Source organism: Hemitrygon akajei, chromosome 6 (assembly GCF_048418815.1).
Source record: "Hemitrygon akajei chromosome 6, sHemAka1.3, whole genome shotgun sequence".
NCBI classification, from domain to species: domain Eukaryota; kingdom Metazoa; phylum Chordata; class Chondrichthyes; order Myliobatiformes; family Dasyatidae; genus Hemitrygon; species Hemitrygon akajei.
The window spans coordinates 4,165,919-4,184,863 of record NC_133129.1 but is presented as its reverse complement, the minus strand read 5'-3'; positions in this window follow the sequence as shown (position 1 = coordinate 4,184,863).

Genomic DNA, 18,945 nt, shown 5'->3' with positions numbered 1-18,945 from the left:
TTGCGAGAATGCAGAGGAAGTTAGTGGACTTCTTCTGGGGCAACAGGAAACGCTGGGTCTCTGCAGCGGTCTTGAGTCTCCCAGTGGGAGAGGGCGGACAGTCGCTGGTGTGCGTTCGAACGCGACTGGCGGCTCTCCGCCTCAGGACTCTGCAGAGATTCCTGGACGCCGAGCACCCTCCCAGGTGGCACGTATTGGCGACTTTCTTCCTCCGGAGGGGTTGCTGTCTTCACGAAGACATGCGGCTACCACCGGCGGGCGTCAGCCGTGCTGCTTTGCGGAGTCTGCCCGGCTTCTATCAGGACCTACTGAGAGTCTGGAACATGGTCGCCTCAGGCCGGGAATCCCCTCCTCTGACGGAGGGCGGAGCCCTGGCTGACCCTTGCCCTACCTCAATGGATGTCGGTGCGGCTCAGTTGTGTGGACCGACTCAGGCCGAGCTGCTTGTCGGGCCCAGGCCCCGCAATCTTCTCCGGGAGCCGTGTCCACACAACTTGAGCCGTCTCTCCTCGACACCCACCATCCCATTCAGGGATGCAAGTAGGAGGTATTTGTATGGGCTGCTGCTCTACACCCTCCACTTCCTTGCCCTTGTCCACCATCCTGACACACCATGGCGGTCGATCTTTCCACCCGGAGGTGAAAGTGAAGCTCCCTCTACACTGTCCCAGAACACACTCCCAGGGTCAGACACAGAGTGAAGCTCTCTCTACACTGTCCCATCACACACTTCAGGGGTCAGACACAGAGTGAAGCTCCCTCTACACTGTCCCATCACACACTCCCGGGGTCAGGCACAGAGTGAAGCTCCCTCCACACTGTCCCATCACACACTCCCGGGGTCAGACACAGAGTGAAGCTCCCTCCACACTGTCACATCACACACTCCCGGGGTCAGACACAGAGTGAAGCTCCCTCTACACTGTCCCATCACACACTCCCAGGGTCAGACACTAGGTGGTGCTCACTCTACACTGTCCCATCACACACTTCAGGGGTCAGACACAGAGTGAAGCTCCCTCTACACTGTCCCATCACACACTCCCGGGGTCAGGCACAGAGTGAAGCTCCCTCCACACTGTCCCATCACACACTCCCGGGGTCAGACACAGAGTGAAGCTCCCTCCACACTGTCACATCACACACTCCCGGGGTCAGACACAGAGTGAAGCTCCCTCTACACTGTCCCATCACACACTCCCAGGGTCAGACACTAGGTGGTGCTCACTCTACACTGTCCCATCACACACTTCAGGGGTCAGACACAGAGTGAAGCTCCCTCTACACTGTCCCATCACACACTTCAGGGGTCAGACACAGAGTGAAGCTCCCTCTACACTGTCCCATCACACACTCCCAGGGTCAGACACAGAGAGAAACTCCCTCTACACTGTCCATCATACACTCCCGGGGTCAGACACAGAGTGAAGCTCCCTCTACACTGTCCCATCACACACTCCCAGGGTCAGACACAGAGTGAAACTCCCTCTACACTGTCCCAGCACACACTCCCGGGGTCAGACACAGAGTGAAGCTCCCTCTAGACTGTCCCATCACACACTCCCGGGGTCAGACACAGAGTGTAGCTCCCTCTACACTGTCCCAGCACACACTTCAGGGGTCAGACACAGAGTGAAGCTCCCTCTACACTGTCCCAGCACACACTTCAGGGGTCAGACACAAAGTGAAGCTCCCTCTACACTGTCCCAGCACACACTTCAGGGGTCAGACACAGAGTGAAGCTCTCTCTACACTGTCCCAGCACACACTCCCGGGGTCAGTGACAGAGTGAAGCTCCCTCTACACTGTCCCAGCACACACTTCAGGGGTCAGACACAAAGTGAAGCTCCCTCTACACTGTCCCAGCACACACTTCAGGGGTCAGACACGGAGTGAAGCTCCCTCTATACTGTCCCATCACACACTCCCGGGGTCAGTGACAGAGTGAAGCTCCCTCTACACTGTCCCAGCACACACTTCAGGGGTCAGACACAAAGTGAAGCTCCCTCTACACTGTCCTAGCACACACTTCAGGGGTCAGACACAGAGTGAAGCTCCCTCTACACTGTCCCATCACACACTCCCGGGGTCAGACACAGAGTGAAGCTCCCTCCATACTGTCCCATCACACACTCCCGGGGTCAGTGACAGAGTGAAGCTCCCTCTACAATTTCCCATGTCTCAATGCTGCTCTCTGCTGTCCCATTGATGTATTGCTAATTTATGTTCTCTCTGAACCCCATTCAAAGCTTCAAAGGTTTATTCTATTATCAACGCATGTGGGCAGAATACAACTCTGAGACTTGGCTTCTCCAGATGGCTGTAAAATACAGAAAACCATTGAAGTAGTTGATAGAAAGACATCAATTCTCCTGCACAAAAAGAAAAAGACCTCGCAAACCCCAACCCCCCATATTCCTTCTCCCCAAAACCATTTATCTTCTGACCAATTAAAAACCTTTCAATCTCTGCATTAAATATGTCCAATGACTTGACCTCCACAGCCATCTATGACAATGAATTCCACAGATTCACCATCCTCCGGCTGAAGGAATTTCTCCTCATCTCTGCTCGAAATGGACGTCCATGTATTCCGAAGCTGTGCTCTCTGGTTGTAGACTCCACATGACAGGAAACATCCTCCCTATGCTCACTTTACCTCGGCCGACAGGTTTCAATGAGATCCCCTCCTCTTTCTTCTAAACTGTCCAGCCAATACAGGCCGAGAATCATTAATCCTTTCTTTCCCGGATCATCCTGCCACTTTTTCCTGTGTGCGTGGGATTGTGCTGAGTTGGAGAGTTGGTGGCTGGGAATAATTCTGTACACAATTCCCACACCTCTTACCAAACGAGAAGTCAAACTTTCTTCACCCACAGCGGAGTGACTACCTGAGAGGTTCGGAGGTCCAGCCACTCGACGTGTTAAAGACAGGGATTGATAGACACAGGCGAATCGTGTTATTTTGTTATTCAGAGAGACTGCAAAATAACAGGACCTTCTAGCCCAACGAGCCCACGCCCCCAATTACACCTTGTGACCAATTAACCCACTAACCCCAACGTCTTTGGAATGTGGTAGGAAACCCACAAGGGGAATGTACAAACTGTGGTGGGTATTGAACCATGATTGCCAGCGATCTGCTAACCACTACATTACCATGCCGACCCTACCGTGCCAACCCTACCGTGACAATCCTACCAGGCTGACCCTACCATGCCAATCCTACCAGGCTGACCCTACCGTGCCATACCAGCCTACACAGAGCAACACACAAAATGATGGAGGAACTCAGCAGGTTAGGCAGCATCTATGGAAATGGATAAACAGTTGAAGTCTCAGGACTGGATAGGAAGGGGGAATCCTTCAATAGAACTGGAAAGGAAGGGGGACAAAGCCAGAGTAAGAAGGTGGGGGAAATGAAGGGATGTAGGTGAGAAAAGGGACCCACCTTCTCTCTCACCTGACCTGTTGAGACCCTCCAGCACTCTGAGGGAGTTTGATAGATTGTCAATGTTATAGCTTATGAGAAATGGAGTAGTGCAGTAAAGTTATCACTGAGGTAAAAAGATTGTCCGTGTTCTCGGTGGAGTGACAGAGAAAATGTGATGGGCTGAATGGCCTCTTATCCCTCGTGTCCCTCATATTCTATTTGACTGCAGGAGTTGCCGATAGCTTTGGACAGCCCAGTTCATGACACAAACCAGCCTCCCCTCATTTGACTCCATCCACACTCCCGGCTACTCAGTAAAAACACCACCCACCCTGACCATTCCCTATTCTCCCCTCGCCCATCGAGAAGAAAATACAAAGGTCTGAAAGCACATACCACAGGCTCAAGGACAGCCCACTGTTACCAAACTCTTCAACAGACCTCTCTTACACTGAGGATGATATCACTTTATAAAATTTATTTTCAGATACGGCACAGTAACAGGCCCCTCCAGCCCTACAAGCTCACGTGGCCCGTTACACCCATGTGACTAATTAACCTACTAACCCGAAAATCTTCAGAATGTGGGAGGAAACCGGAGCACCCAAGGAAGCACACAAGAATTGTGTACATAGTTTCAGTAACATTGTGAATATATTGGTTGATTAAGCATTCTTTGTTACTTAAATAATTCATTATTGTTTATATGTAAAAGTACGTAAATGGCATATGTCATCACGACACCAACGTCATGTGCACCTCGCTTAAAGTGAAAACCAAAGTTAGACTTGTATTCCTGGCTCTCTTGTTTTCCTTTCAATTAGTTTTATGTTTTGGAGCTACAAAACAGACTAATGGGGAGAACTCCTTGCAGACAGATGCCGAACTGAACCAGATAACTGGCAGTGTAATAGCGCTATGCTAACCACTATACTACTGTGTCAACTCCCCCCGCCCCCTCCCCTCCAGTAGCTTTTATACTTCCTGCATTGTTATTGTTTTGCCTTGTTCTACCTCAATCAGAGCGTAATGAACTGATCAGTGTGAAAGAAAAACTTTTCACTGTATATTGACAATAGCAAACCAATACCAACACTTTCTCCCCCCGATCTGACACGGGATCAAAATTCCCTGAATCACCATCCCACCATCTCCTTGTTACATTCCATCTGCCATTCCCTTGCCCACTATCCTGAGATAGGTACCCCCGATCGGCAGTTGGTTCTGCTTGGACTTTCTCTTCTTAGAGATGACCCTCATCTGACTGTTGCCTCCTCTTTTGCCACGGAGCCCCTCTCAGGGTGGAGGAGCAACATCTCATATTCTCTCTAAGTAACCTCCAAGCTGTTCTCACAGATATTGATTTCTCCTTCAGATAATTTTCTCTCCCTCGTCCCTCTTCATCTATTCCACGCTCTGGACTCTTCTCTCTTCTCTTCACCAAATATAATCCTTCCCTTTCTCCTATGGTCCACCCTCCTCACCTGTAGGATTCCTTCCTCCCCAGCTGGCTTCACCTATCATCTCCTAGCTTCTTACTTCACCCCCATCCCCCACCCACCTGGCTTCACCAATCACCTTCTGGCGTGGCCTCCTTCCCGTCCCCCCACGTTCCTATTCAGGCATCTTCCCCCATTCTTCTCAGTGCAGTGAGGGCTTCACCCTCCCCCAATGCAATTCTCCTCTCTCCATCTGTTGGAAGCCAGTGTGATGAGATCTGAAGGATTATCCAATATGGATTGTTCCTTTAAAAAGAGAGAGAGAGCGGAAATCATGTGTGCTATTTCAGTGAGAGAGAGATCAACGAAAGCCTGCATGTTGTCTTGGAAATGGCAAGGTGGAACTATATGATGGACAGCTGGTGTTCAGCACTTGTGGAATATATACAAGGTCAATTGGCTTTGTAATCAGACACACCAGAGACACAAGGAGGACACTGACACTGGTTGAGCTTTGTGTGCCCACGACAAAGGTGGGGATTTTGCTCACAGTGTGGACAAAGGGGTGACTGGTGGAAAGTTATCAGTGTGTTTAACCCTCGCCTGGGTTGGTAGCTTTACCGTGGGAAAATGGCACTCTTTTTTGTGTGGTCACAGTCGGTGACTTTCATAAGCAGGAGGACAACGTGGAAGATTCAACGGCATCAGCACATCTCTCTGTCTCTCTCTCTCTCTCTCTTTCTCTCTCTGTCTGTCTCTCTCTCTCTCTCTCCCTCTCTCTCTCTCTCTCTCTCTCTCTCTCTCTCTCTCTCTCCCTCCTCTCTCTCTCTCTCTCTCTCTCTCTCTCCCTCCCCCCCCCTCTCTCTCTCTCTCTCTCTCTCTCTCTCTCTCTCTCTCTCTCTCTCTCTCTCTCTCTCTCTCTCTCTCTCTCTCTCTCTCTCTCTCTCTTCTACTCAATTCAATATCCAGAACTGAACTTACTTCATACCTATACCATTCTAAGACTGTATCATTTCACCACCTAAGCTTGAAGGAGTTTGGGAATGTTATTTACTCACTTATATATGCATATACTCTGCCGACCTGTTTACCTTATCTTGTTTTATATTATCTTATCATGTAGATACTAATAAAATAGTGCTTATAATGGAAGACTCAGACTCCAGGTGTGTCCATTTCTGCTGGTTCTTTATGACCTGATATGGGGTACATCACAACATTGGGGGCTCGTCCGGGATATGTACAGATTGTGGCAGCCATTCTGAAATTTGTTGGGTGCTTGACTCAATAGTCAATCTCATTTTGGGGAATCCCATCTGATTTGAGTGAGTGGACTATCAGCAGAAATGGAGTTTGAGGTTAATAAGTTTGTGGCAGAACCAATTCCTGAGGCATTGGATGATGCTAAGAGTGATGTGCCTGTTGGGAATTGCTCATAAGTTAAAAGTTAAGGTGACTACTAGAATGAAGAGGGCTCAGATACAGCTGTTAATAACACAGCATTATGTCTCCAAGGGAATATTTGAAGAGGAGGTGTTGGAAATGTTTGCTGAAGGTAAAGTATTTACTGATGCTGAGGTTCAGCTTCAGGCAGCAAAAATGAAGTATGAGTATGAGTTGCAATTAAAACAGCTCGAGGTTGTGGAGGCAGACAAGCAGAGAGACAAAGCAAAAAGGCAGAGGCGGTTCGAGCAGGAAAGGATAGAGAGGATACAGCAAGGAGGTCCAGTGCCAGGTCGTGGTGAGGAGTTGGTGGTACCGTTTAATATCAGCCAAGAAATTAATTTAGTAGCGCCATTTGATGAAGCTGAATTTGACAGGTATTTCCTGCACTTCGAAAAGGTGGCCCAGACTCAGCAATCGCCAAGAGATCAACGGGCTGTCATGTTACAAAATGTGCTGAAGGGGAAGGCTCAGCAGGCGTATTCTGCCCTGACCCTTGAACAGTCCAAGGATTATGCCACAGAGAAAGATGCTGTGCTTATGATTCATGAGTTGGTTCCAGAGGTGTATAGACAGAAGTTCAAAGATTTGAGGAAGTATTGGAACCAAACCTATGTGGAGTTTGCCCATGAAAAACGGGTGTACTTTGATCATTGGTGTACCTCAAAAAGGGCGAATGAGGATATTGACAATTTAATAGAATTGATATCGATTGAAGAATTTATAAACTGTGTCCCTGACAGCATAAAGACGTACTTGAATGAAAAAGAGGCTGAGAACCTGTCAGAGTCTGCTAAGTTAGCAGATGAGTATGCTTTAACCCACAAGGTAAAGTTTTCCCTGAACAATAGCTACCAAAAGAGTAGCAGAGATAACAAATATACCCCACAGGTTAAACCAGAGAGTAAGTTAGGAGCTAGTGACAAGAGTAAGGAGGAAGGAAAGCAGTTAAAATTACAATTTTCCAGTTTTACCTGTCACTATTGTAAGAAGCCTGGTCATGTGGTGGTGAATTGTTTTGCTATGAAAAGAGAAAAAGGAAAAGAAGACAATCCCAAATGGTTGAGTTCAGTCGGTTGAGACACGGTGGAGAAAGAAGGGGTCTGACCGAGTGCAAGAGAGATTTAAACAGTTTATCTCAGATGTGTTTGTGTCTGTAAAAGAGGGGTCAACTCCGGTTCCAGTGAAAATATGGAGAGATACTGGGGCTTTTCAGTCACTGATATCGGATAGTGTTTTGGACTTCAGTGATGAGATGAAAACCGATGAAGACAATATTATTAAAGGAATTGGAAAAGGGACTGAGTTCTTACTTTTGCATAAGGTAATTTTGAAATGCAAACTGGAATCAGGACCTATTAAGATAGGGGTACGATCGGATTTACCGATAGGCAATGTTGATGTCTTGCTGGGTAATGACCTTGCAGGTGGGAATGTTTACTCAGCAGTGCAGCTAACGAGCAAGCCTGTGGCTGACGACCCACACATGGATACTGATGTTTACCCTGTATGCACAGTAACCGGAAGCATGTCTAAAAAGGCTGCTAATGCAGATAGCTCGGGGCAGGGGGATTCTGAGTCCCATGATAACAAAAATAGGGGTTCAAATCATAAGAATTTGTCAGAGACTTTTCTACCTTCCATTTTACAACAGGATTTGTGTAGTAAGGAGGATGAGAAAGGTTTGTCCTTGTCCAGGGATGAATTTATAGCAGAACAAAGCCAAGATTCAGAAATTGTTGGAGACAGTTCTCACAAAGAGGAGGTTCAGAAGGGGTCAGTAGGATATTATCTTAAGGATGGGGTGTTGATGAGAAGGTGGAGGCCACCTACTGTGCCTGCAAGTGAAGATTAGGCCATTGAACATCAAGTTGTGGTTCCGAAAGCTTCCAGGGCTGAGATTTTAAACATGGCTCATAGTATACCTTTAGGTGGACACTCTGGAGTGAGAAAGATAGTGAACAGGATTATGAGGGAATTCTACTGGCCTAATTTAATGTTGTGAATTTTTGCCGGACTTGCCATACCTGCCAGGTTGTGGGGAAACCTAACCAGGTTATTCAAGTAGCACCACTTAAACCAATACCTGCTTTTGGTGAACCTTTTTCTAGGGTCATAGTGGATTGTGTTGGCCCATTGCCAAGGACTGCAGCTGGCTATGAGTATCTGTAACAATCACGTGTGCTGTGTCTAGGTTCCCTGAAGCGGGGCCTCTCAGAAATATCAGGGCCAAGACTGTGGTAAAGGCACTCATCAAGGTTTTCACACTGGTAGGTCTGCCCAAAGAAATTCAATCTGACCAGGGTAGGAACTTTACTTCCAGAACATTCCAGGGGATAGTTAGAGAACTGGGGGCTAAGCACATTGTGTCATCTGCATATCACCCAGAGTCCCAGGAAGCCTTGGAATGGTTCCACTCCACTCTTAAGACCATGATTTAAACATATTGTGTGGAAAATGGGAAAAACTTGGATGAAGGAGTTCACTTACTTCTATTTGCTGTTAGAGATTCGATTCAAGAATCATTGGGGTTCAGACCATTTGAACTTGTTTTGGTCACAAAGCTATATGACCTTTGACCCTACTGAGAGAGCAGTGGTCTGTTCAGAAACTGTGTAAGTGTACATAGTTATGTTTTGGAATTCAGAGACAGACATAACAAGGCTTGTGACCTTGCGAAGCAGAATTCATAGCACTCTCAGATAAAGATGAAGCTTTGGTATGTCCGCAAAGTGAGAGAACAGAGATATTGCATTGGAGATAAGGTCTTGGTGCTGTTCCCCCTCCTTACCAACCCCCTTCAAACAGGATTTAGTGGACCAACACAAGATAATTAAGAAAATTGATTCTTCGAATTCTGTTATTAGAACTCCTGACCGAAGGAAGGCTACTCAATTTGTGCATGTAATCATGATCAAGCCTTATCATGACCCAGAGACATCACCTGTGAGTACTATTAAGACAACAGAAAAAGTTGTGGAGCCTGGTACCCGAGATACCAGATAATTTTAACGAGATCAGTGTAGTCTCCACAAGGCTTGAAACTTCTGATGTTTGAAAAGTATTGACAGAAAAATCCATCATTTGGAGCCAAAGCAGCAAAAAACAATTGAAGGACTTAATTAGCAAGTATAAAGGTTTGTTCCCTCACAGTCCAAGACAGTGCACAGCTTCAGTGCATGACGTGATTGTAGATAAAGTTGATCCAATTAAGCAGCACCCTTATAGAATGAACCAAGACAAAAATAAAATGGTTGAACAAGAAATTGAATACATGCTGACAGCCTGCATTATTAGGCCATCTTCCTTAGACTGGGCGTCGCCCTGTGTTATTGTCCCTAAGATGTGCGGAAGCATGAGATTCTGTACTGTCTACAGGAAAGTTAATGCAGTAACTAAAACAGATGCTTATCCTATCCCAAGAGTAGATGACTGTATTGATAGAGTGGGGAAGGCTAAATACCCTACAAAGATTGACCTGTTAAAAGGATACTGGTGCGTTCCTTTGACAGAAATTTCTAAAGAAATATCTGTATTTGTGACACTATCTGGACTGTTTGAGTACAATGTTCTACCCTTTGGGATGAAAAATGCTCCAGGGAGATTCCAAATGATGATGAATTCAGTGAATCAGGGTTTAGAAAATACAGGGGCGATTTTCCACTAGGCGCTCATGGAGTAAGGTTGGATCCGGCTTCTCTCCATTACCGTTATTTTTCTTAACCCAGGAATACCCTTATTTAACATACTTTTATCTACATTAGAAGTCTCTTACTTTTGAACTTTCTTTTGGATGAACACTATCCACCTGCTTCAGACACTCATTTTTAATTAATCTATGGTTTTGTAGTCTTGGTTATGAGCTTATGTGCCTTTTTTTTAAAGCCTATAATTTTCCTATAAAGTTCGATCTTTATAAGCTAATGTAGTGATATTTTACATTTTAATTATAGTTTTTTTTACTTGAAATACTCATTCTTTTCTCCTCTCCTTTTAATTTTTTTAATCTTTTTAAAAATATTTTGATTTTTTGACATTTTTATTAATGATTGACAGTGGATTTTTTTGGAGGAATATGTTGGTCTTCTTTTAGTTTTGTATAATTAAGATAGCGGTTTGTTGTTCTGATTTCATATTTCCTCTTGTTCTTTCATTCCGCCATTTTTTTCTTTTTGCATTCTCCTTCCCATAATGCCTTTGTTTTTTTTTGAAATGTTATTTTTAATTACTTATGTCTTTGTTTTTAATTTATAATATATGCTGATATTTACTTTTTCTTTTCATTGTCAGAAATTACTTTATGAATATTGTTATATTATAATCCTTATTTTTTGGATTTTGGGTGGTCTTTATTTTAACATATATTTTTGGAGTTGCCTTCTGGAGAAACGGGGGTAGATTTAGTTTTATTTCTTTTTTTGGCCTTCTTCAGTCTCAGACTGGGGGCTTTTGTGGGTGGAGGGTAGGGTATGTTTCTATTTTTTTCAGTTTTCTTATTTGGGCTGATTGAGATTTTTACGTACATAATGATAAATCAGGTAAATTATTAGCTACTCAATTGAAAACTGCCTTGGTTAAATGCCAAATCATTAAGATTCGTAAACAAGATGATAACTTCACAGTTAATCATGACAAAATAAACAAATCTTTTCAAGATTTTTATACCTCTTCATATAATTCTGATTTTCTCAATGATCCTAATACTATGTATGACTTCTTAAGGAAATTGAGTTTTCTGAAATTATCACCTGAAGAACGTTTAATATTAGAAACTCCCATTACAGATGAAGAAATAAAATGCGTCATTTGTTCAGTGAATTCTGGTAAAGCACCAGGTCCAGACGGTTATACAGTAGCATTTTTTAAATGTTTCTCTTCTATTCTCTCTCCTTGGCTAGGTAGAGTTTTTAAAGAAGCAATTAGATTGGGTAAATTACCACAATCGTTTTATAGATAGGGCTTCTATTTCCTTCATATTAAAAAAGAATGAAGATCCCACTAAGCGTGCATCATATAGACTGATATCTTTGTTGACCGTAGATTCCAAGATTTTTTCTAAGATATTGGTGACTAGGTTGGAGAAGGTGTTACCTCGAATTATATCGGTGGATCAAACTGGATTTATTAAAAACCGGTAATCTTCTTTTAACATTAGGAGATTAACGAATATTGTTTACACTCCTTCATGTAGTACTCCAGAATGTGTCATTTCATTAGATGCTGAGAAAGCATTTGACAGAGTCGAATGGCCATATTTATTTACTGTATTTGAGAAATTTAATTTTAGTTCAACATTTACATCTAGGGTTAAATTGATATATCATACCCCAGTAGCTTCGGTTAACACTAATAATCAAATATCTCCCTTTTTTCGTTTATTTCAGGGCACCAGGCAAGGCTGTCCTCTTAGTCCATTACTATTTGATATTCCTCTGGAACATTTAGCAATTGCTATTCAGGAATCATCTAATATTTTTGGTATTACCCGTGGGAATGAGATATATAAACTATCATTATATGTAGACGATTTATTATTGTATATCTCTAATCCTGAGGAATCCATTCCCGCAGTTTTATCTTTGTTGGCTCACTTTAGTAATTTTTCGAGTTACAAACTGAACCTTAATAAGAGCGAACTATTTCCTCTAAATGTGCATGTCGCAATATATGAATGTTTACCTTTTAAATTGGTTACCGACTATTTTATATACTTAGGGGTCAAAATTACCAAAAAAAAAGATTTATTTAAGGCTAACTTTTTACCTTTAATAGATGAGATTAAACAGTTATTTACTAATTGGTCACCAATCTCTTTGCCATTGATAGGCTGGATCAATGGTATCAAGCTGATTATATTACCTAAATTTTTGTATTTATTTCAAGTGGTACCAATTTTTATTCTGAAATGTTTTTTTGATAGTGTTGACTCTAAAATCTCTTCTTATATTTGGCAGAATAAGAATCCGAGGCTAGGTAAAAAGTACTTACAGAAGTCTGTAAAAGAGGGTGGTCTGGCGCTGCTGAATTTTAGATTTTATTATTGGGCAATTAATATCTGCCATTTGAAATTTTGGTTATGGGACTTGGATATAACTTTAAGCCCTCATTGGGTAAACCTTGAATGTCATTCGGTACAAGGGTTTTCACTGGATTCTATTCTAGGGACTTCGCTTCCCTTTGCTCTTTCTAAATTGTATTAAAAAAATTAGATAATCCAATAATTAAATATAATTTACAAATATGGTTTCAATTTCAGAAATTTTTTGGGTTAAATCAATTTATTCTAGCAAGTCGTATTATATCTAAATATTTTTTCTATCCCTCTATTATGGATCAAGCCTATTTTATTTGGAAAACTAAAGGTATTTCACGATTTTGTGATTTATTTTTGGATAATTGTTTCATGTCATTTGAGCAATTCTCTAACAAGTATAATTTACCTAGATCTCATTTCTTTAGATATTTACAGGTTAGAAACTTTTTAAATACTGTCCTTCCTACTTTCCTGAACTTATACTGTATGGATAGTTTGGAAAAAAATTTAGATTAAATTCCTTCTGAGAAAGGTGCAATAGCATCTATCTACAACGTAATTATGAAAATTCATTCAGATGCATCTAATAAAATTAAAAATGATTGGGAAAGGGAACTTAAGCTTACCTTACCTATTGAAAAATGGGAAAAAGTTCTTCAATTAGTTAACTCATCCTCTATATGTGCTAAACATTCGCTGATACAGTTCATAGGGCCCATATGTCTAACGATAAATTAGCTCATTATTATTCTCATATAAGTCCAGTATGTGACAGATGTCATTCTGAGACCGCTTCTTTAACTCGTATGTTTTGGTCATGTTCCGCTCTGAAAAAATTTTGGGAAGATATCTTTGATCTTATCTCAACTGTTTTGAATATTGATTTACAACCTCATTCTATTACGGCAATTTCTGGTTTACCAATGATAGAACCACACCATTTAACCTCTTCAGCGTGTCGGATGATTGCATTTCTCACATTAATGGCTAAAAGATTGATCTGGCTGAATTGGAAGGAGATTAGTCCTCCCACCACATTTCATTGGTTCTCTCAAACTATGTAATGTTTAAACTTAGAAAAAATCAGAAGTGTTATATACGACTGTGCTGCCTTTATGGCAGTTATTTAGTTTATAATATTTTCGCTTAGTAATTTGTTAGCATTTTTTAGTTAAAGTTAGGATTGTTTAAGTAAATTCATTTGTCTGCAATATATCGCGGCTGCGATGACGTCACATCCGGTTTCGCTGCGTCTTGTGGGAAAATACCGGTTCGGGATAAACACAAGGGTGGGTGGTGCTCACATGTGGCGCCACAGCGCTAATTAAGTTTTCTCTATGCACCAAAAACACAGTGAAAGCAACACTGTAAGTCATTAGATAATCGATATGTTGAGTTAAAATGTTAACGCCGATTCTGTTAAAAGTAACGACGGTTGATAAGGTTTATGTTTTTGTTAGTTAAAGAGTCAGGATAGTTTGTTTTGAAGTGTATTTAAAGCAGTCAATGGAGCAGTTAGATTCTGACTGTATGCTGCACTTTAATGTAATGTAGTTATTGTAGTTTTACCTTTGCAAGTATTCACGATGTAAATGTGATATTTAGAAGGAAACAAACACTGTACCAATCTTGTATTGTTTTATCAACAGTTTTCACCATACATTAATGTGAAGAGTGAACAGTAAATGGTTAATCTTACTGCGACCTTGTTTTCATTGACTCCGGTTTATCTCAACGTTTAACTCGGCGTTACGTTACACACGAGCGAGAACATTACAGTGAAAAAGCGGCATTATCAGGTGTTTCAAGTGCAGCTCGGTCCAGCATCAAGTCATTGCCATCCAGTGACAGGGGCAGTAGGGCATCAAGTAAGGCCACCCAAGCAAGAGCTAAAGCAGAACTCGCCGATGTGCGAGTGTGCTTTGCCAAACAAGAAGTAGAAGTAAAAATGAAAGCGGCTGCCAGAGAAGCCGAAAACCAGAGGAAAAAGGCTGCCAGAGAAGCCGAAAATGAGTTGGAAAGAAAAAGGTTAGAGGCAAAGTTAGAAGTGCTGAAACTAGAATGAGAAGCAGCCGCTGCCAGGGTGGAAGCAGAGTTAATAGAAGATGCTGAAGAAATGCATGATCCGGTTGATGGAAAATCTACTTCAGAAAAGATCAGGTTGGAATGCACAAGAGACTATGTCCAATCTCAAACAAGCTGGAAGATTCGTTCTTCCGCTCCACACTCATTAGATAACGTCCAACTTCATGAGGAGTCTCAGAGAGGCCCGACCGCACCACATCCATCCGAGGAAATCAATTTACGCATGCAACTCCGCGATGAATCCAGGAATGAAAGGGCTCACGACAAGTACTTCTCGACACCAAACTTACCAGATTTGGGGAGAAGAGAGGCAAAGACCGAGTCCAGACCAGCAAATTCCATAACAGATGTATGCCCTCAGTCGTGTACCTGCAGACATGTTCCCTCAGCCCGCATGCCACTTGCAGACGAACCCGTAGCATGGTATTTCGCACAACGGGATCTCGTCACTTCAGGACTATACCAGTTCGACGATAAACCCGAAAATTACCGTGCATGGCACTCCACATTCACCAACGCTATCGACGGAGTCCAGCTCAGAGCAACCCAGGAGTTGGATCTTATGGCAAAATGGCTGGGAAAAGAATCATGTGAACAGGTGAGACGCATACATTCAGTGTACATCAACAAACCCGAGCTAGCATTGAAGAAAGCATGGGAGAGACTTCAGGAGGGCTATGGAGCCCCCGAAATTATTGAAGCGGCGCTATGCCAACGTTTGGGAAATTTTCCTAAGGTGTCAGCCAAGGACCACACTAAGCTAAGAGAATTCGGAGATTTACTCATGGAGATTCAAGGCGCCAAAGAAGATGGCTACTCAGCTGGTCTAGTATACCTAGACACTCCAACCGGGATTAGACAAATCGTGAACAAACTTCCATTTGGGCTGCAGGACAGGTGGTTGTCCGTTGCCTCAGAGTACAAGGAAGAACACAGCGATGGATTTCCTCCCTTCGAGTATTTCACTAGGTTTGTGTGCAAGGAGGCGAAGAAGTGAAATGATCCTAGCCTCATAGGTCCAGCAAGCAGTACAATTTACACCAAGCCAGATAAATCCTCTTCGAATAATTTCAACATTAATAAACAAGTCTCTGTGCTTAAGACTGAAGTCTTTACAACTAACAACGACCCTAGCAAGAATTGTCCATTGCATAACAAACCCCACCCCCTCAAAAGATGCAGAACGTTTAGGGAAAAACCCCTTGAAGAGAGGGAGGCCCTTCTCAAGGAGAAAAGAATATGTTTTAAATGCTGTTCCTCAACCTCTCACTGTGCTAGAGAGTGTACGATCACCGTGAAGTGCCCAGAATGTAATAGTACTAATCACGATGGGGCCATGCATCCCAGCCCGTTACCGCGAACCGACAACGCTCCTTCACCCCCACAACAGGATGGCGGGGAGGGAGAAGCTCACTCCAGGACAACTGTTGTCAACTCGAGCTGTACAGAAGTTTGCGGTCAAGCTCAGTCAAGCCGTTCTTGTTCAAAGATCTGTCTCACTAAGGTGTACCCTAAGGAAGCCAAAGACAAGGCCATCAAAGCCTACGTAATTCTGGATGATCAGAGCAATCGCTCACTAGTCAGTCCAGAGTTCTTTAACTTGTTCAACATTGAGAGTGAGCAGTTCCCATACTACCTTAGAACTTGCTCAGGCAACATGAAAACTTACAGGAGGAAGGCTGAAGGCTTCCAGATCGAGTCCCTGGATGGTAAAGTTGTCATCTGTCTCCCTCCACTCTTAGAGTGCGATGAAATCTTGAATAACTGCACTGAGATCCCGACGCCAAGTGCGGTGCTACACCAGCCACATCTCCACCACATCGCCAAACACATCCCAGAACTGGATCCAAAAGCAGAAATACTCCTGCTATTAGGGAGAGATGTTCTCCGGGTACACAAGGTTAGGCAGCAGGTCAATGGACCACACAACGCCCCCTTTGCGCAATGCCTGGATCTGGGCTGGGTGGTGATAGGAGAGGTGTGCCCTGGCAACATACACAAATCAACGGTTAACACACTCAAGACCAATGTGCTAGAGAGTAGCCACCATTCGATTCTTCAACCCCGCACAAGTTCCATGTGTGTCCAGGAAGCACAAGGCTTTAACAAGCGCAAAGTAACTGACGAGACGCTGGGTCAGTCAGTCTTCACTCAAACGGAGCATGATAATAAACTTGCTCCATCGGCTCAAGACGCCATCATCTTAAAAACAGAGGACACCAAGGTCTTCAGAGACAAAGCAAATAGTGGGGTCGCCCCACTACCTTTCAGAGAACCACGCCAGTGCTTGCCAAACAACAAAGAGCAGGGAGTCAAGCGGTTCATGTCCTTGCAAAGAACCCTGAAAAGGAAACCTGAGATGCAGCAACGCACCCGATTGACCCACGAGGTACTGTGCACACTAATGGCAGAGGTCACAGCCATTATAAATGCACGACCACTCCTACCCGTGTCTTCTGACCCGGAAAACCCCTTCATACTCTCGCCATCAATGCTCCTTACGCAGAAGGCAGGAGCTGCCCCTCCACCAGGGGACTTCTCTGATAAGGATTTGTACACAAAGAAATGGAGAAGGAACCTTCAAGTTGGAGATTTAGTCCTGCTCAGGGACAAGCAAATCGCCCGCAACTGCTGGCCAATGGCCAGAATCACTGCCACATTCCCTAGTCGGGATGGACATGTCAGGAAAGTCGAGTTGAAAACTACCGACCAAGGCGATGCGAAAATTTACCAAAGGCTAGTTACAGAAGTCATTCTACTTCTACCTAATGACTGATTTAGAGACTGAAGTTTGTATTATGTTCATTGTGACCTTACGAAGGTCAACCGGGGAGTGTGCTGCCTTTATGGCAGTTATTTAGTTTATAATATTTTCGCTTAGTAATTTGTTAGCATTTTTTAGTTAAAGTTAGGATTGTTTAAGTAAATTCATTTGTCTGTAATATATCGCGGCTGCGATGACGTCACATCCAGTTTTGCCGCGTCTTGTGGGAAAATACCGGTTTGGGATAAACGCAAGGGTGGGGGTCGCTCACAAGGGCGCCACAGCGCTAGTTAAGTTTTCTCTACGCACCAAAAACACAGTGAAAGCAACACTGTAAGTCAGTAGATAATTGATACGTTGAGTTAAAATGGTAACGCCAATTCTGTTAAAAGTAACGACGGTTGATAAGGTTTATGTTTTTGTTAGTTAAAGAGTCAGGATAGTTTGTTTTGAAGTGTATTTAAAGCAGTCAATGGAGCAGGTAGATTCTGACTGCATGCTGCACTTTAATGTAATGTAGTTATTGTAGTTTTACCTTTGCAAGTATTCACGATGTAAATGTGATATTTAGAAGGAAACAAACACTGTACCAATCTTGTATTGTTTTATCAACAGTTTTCACCATACATTAATGTGAAGAGTGAACAGTAAATGGTTAATCTTACTGCGACCTTGTTTTCATTGACTCCGGTTTATCTCAACGTTTAACTCGGCATTACGTTACACACGAGCGAGAATGTTACAATGACCCTTAATTGAAATTTGATCAGACTTGGAGGCCTTTTATTCAACACTTTCATATGATGTGATTTGACCTCTTTCCAAACCTATTCTTGTGTTAATATATGTAGGGAGGTTCGGAACTGGTGACACTAATGGTACTGTTTTAATTTTGATGCTATAAACAGCCCATGTTCTTTTCTTTTCTTAGTTATTTTTTTCTGTTAGGTTAGTATTGGTTAGTTTAGTTTATTTGGGGGTATATTTTTTTTGGTTTTTTTTCTTTTTTTCTTTCTGGATATGTTAATCCTTTTTATTGTGAACTCTACATTTGTATTTGAACATCTTTGGGAGGTTTATTACCTTTGTACTAACTGAAAATATAATTATATACTCTATCTATTAACAATGTAATCCCAACAATTGTGTAGCAATACTATATATATCCACTTTTTTGGTATTAATAAAAAGATTGAAAAAGAAAAGAGAAAATGCAAGGGCTTATATTGATGATTTGGTTGTACGGAATGACACATGGGAAGAGCGTACCTCGGTGGTGGAGAAACTGTTTGAAAGGCTGTCCATGGCCAATCTTACTGTAAACCTCCTTAAAAGTGAATTTGGCCACACCACTGTCACGTATCTTGACTATGTAGCAGGCCAGGGCCAACTGGCTCCTGTGCCGGACAAGGTTCAGGCTATTGCTGAGGTTCCTATTCTGACGGGCAAGAAAGCGTTAAGAAGGTTTTTAGGAATGGTTGGATATTACCCTAAGTTTTTTTTTTCTTTTCACCGGCCCATTAAACCCATAAACATTAAAACTTTAAAAGTTCAGTAAAATAGTCATTATTTTTAACAAGGTTACTCCAATCTATCACAATACATAATATTTCAGCTCTTGTAGTACCTTGGGGAATCTTTTTAAAATTCTCCATGTGGCTATGTGTCTCCCCCCACCCCCTGATCATCCAGGCAAAGAAAAAAAGATAAAAGAAATAGATTATAAAGAAAAAGATAACAAAATACC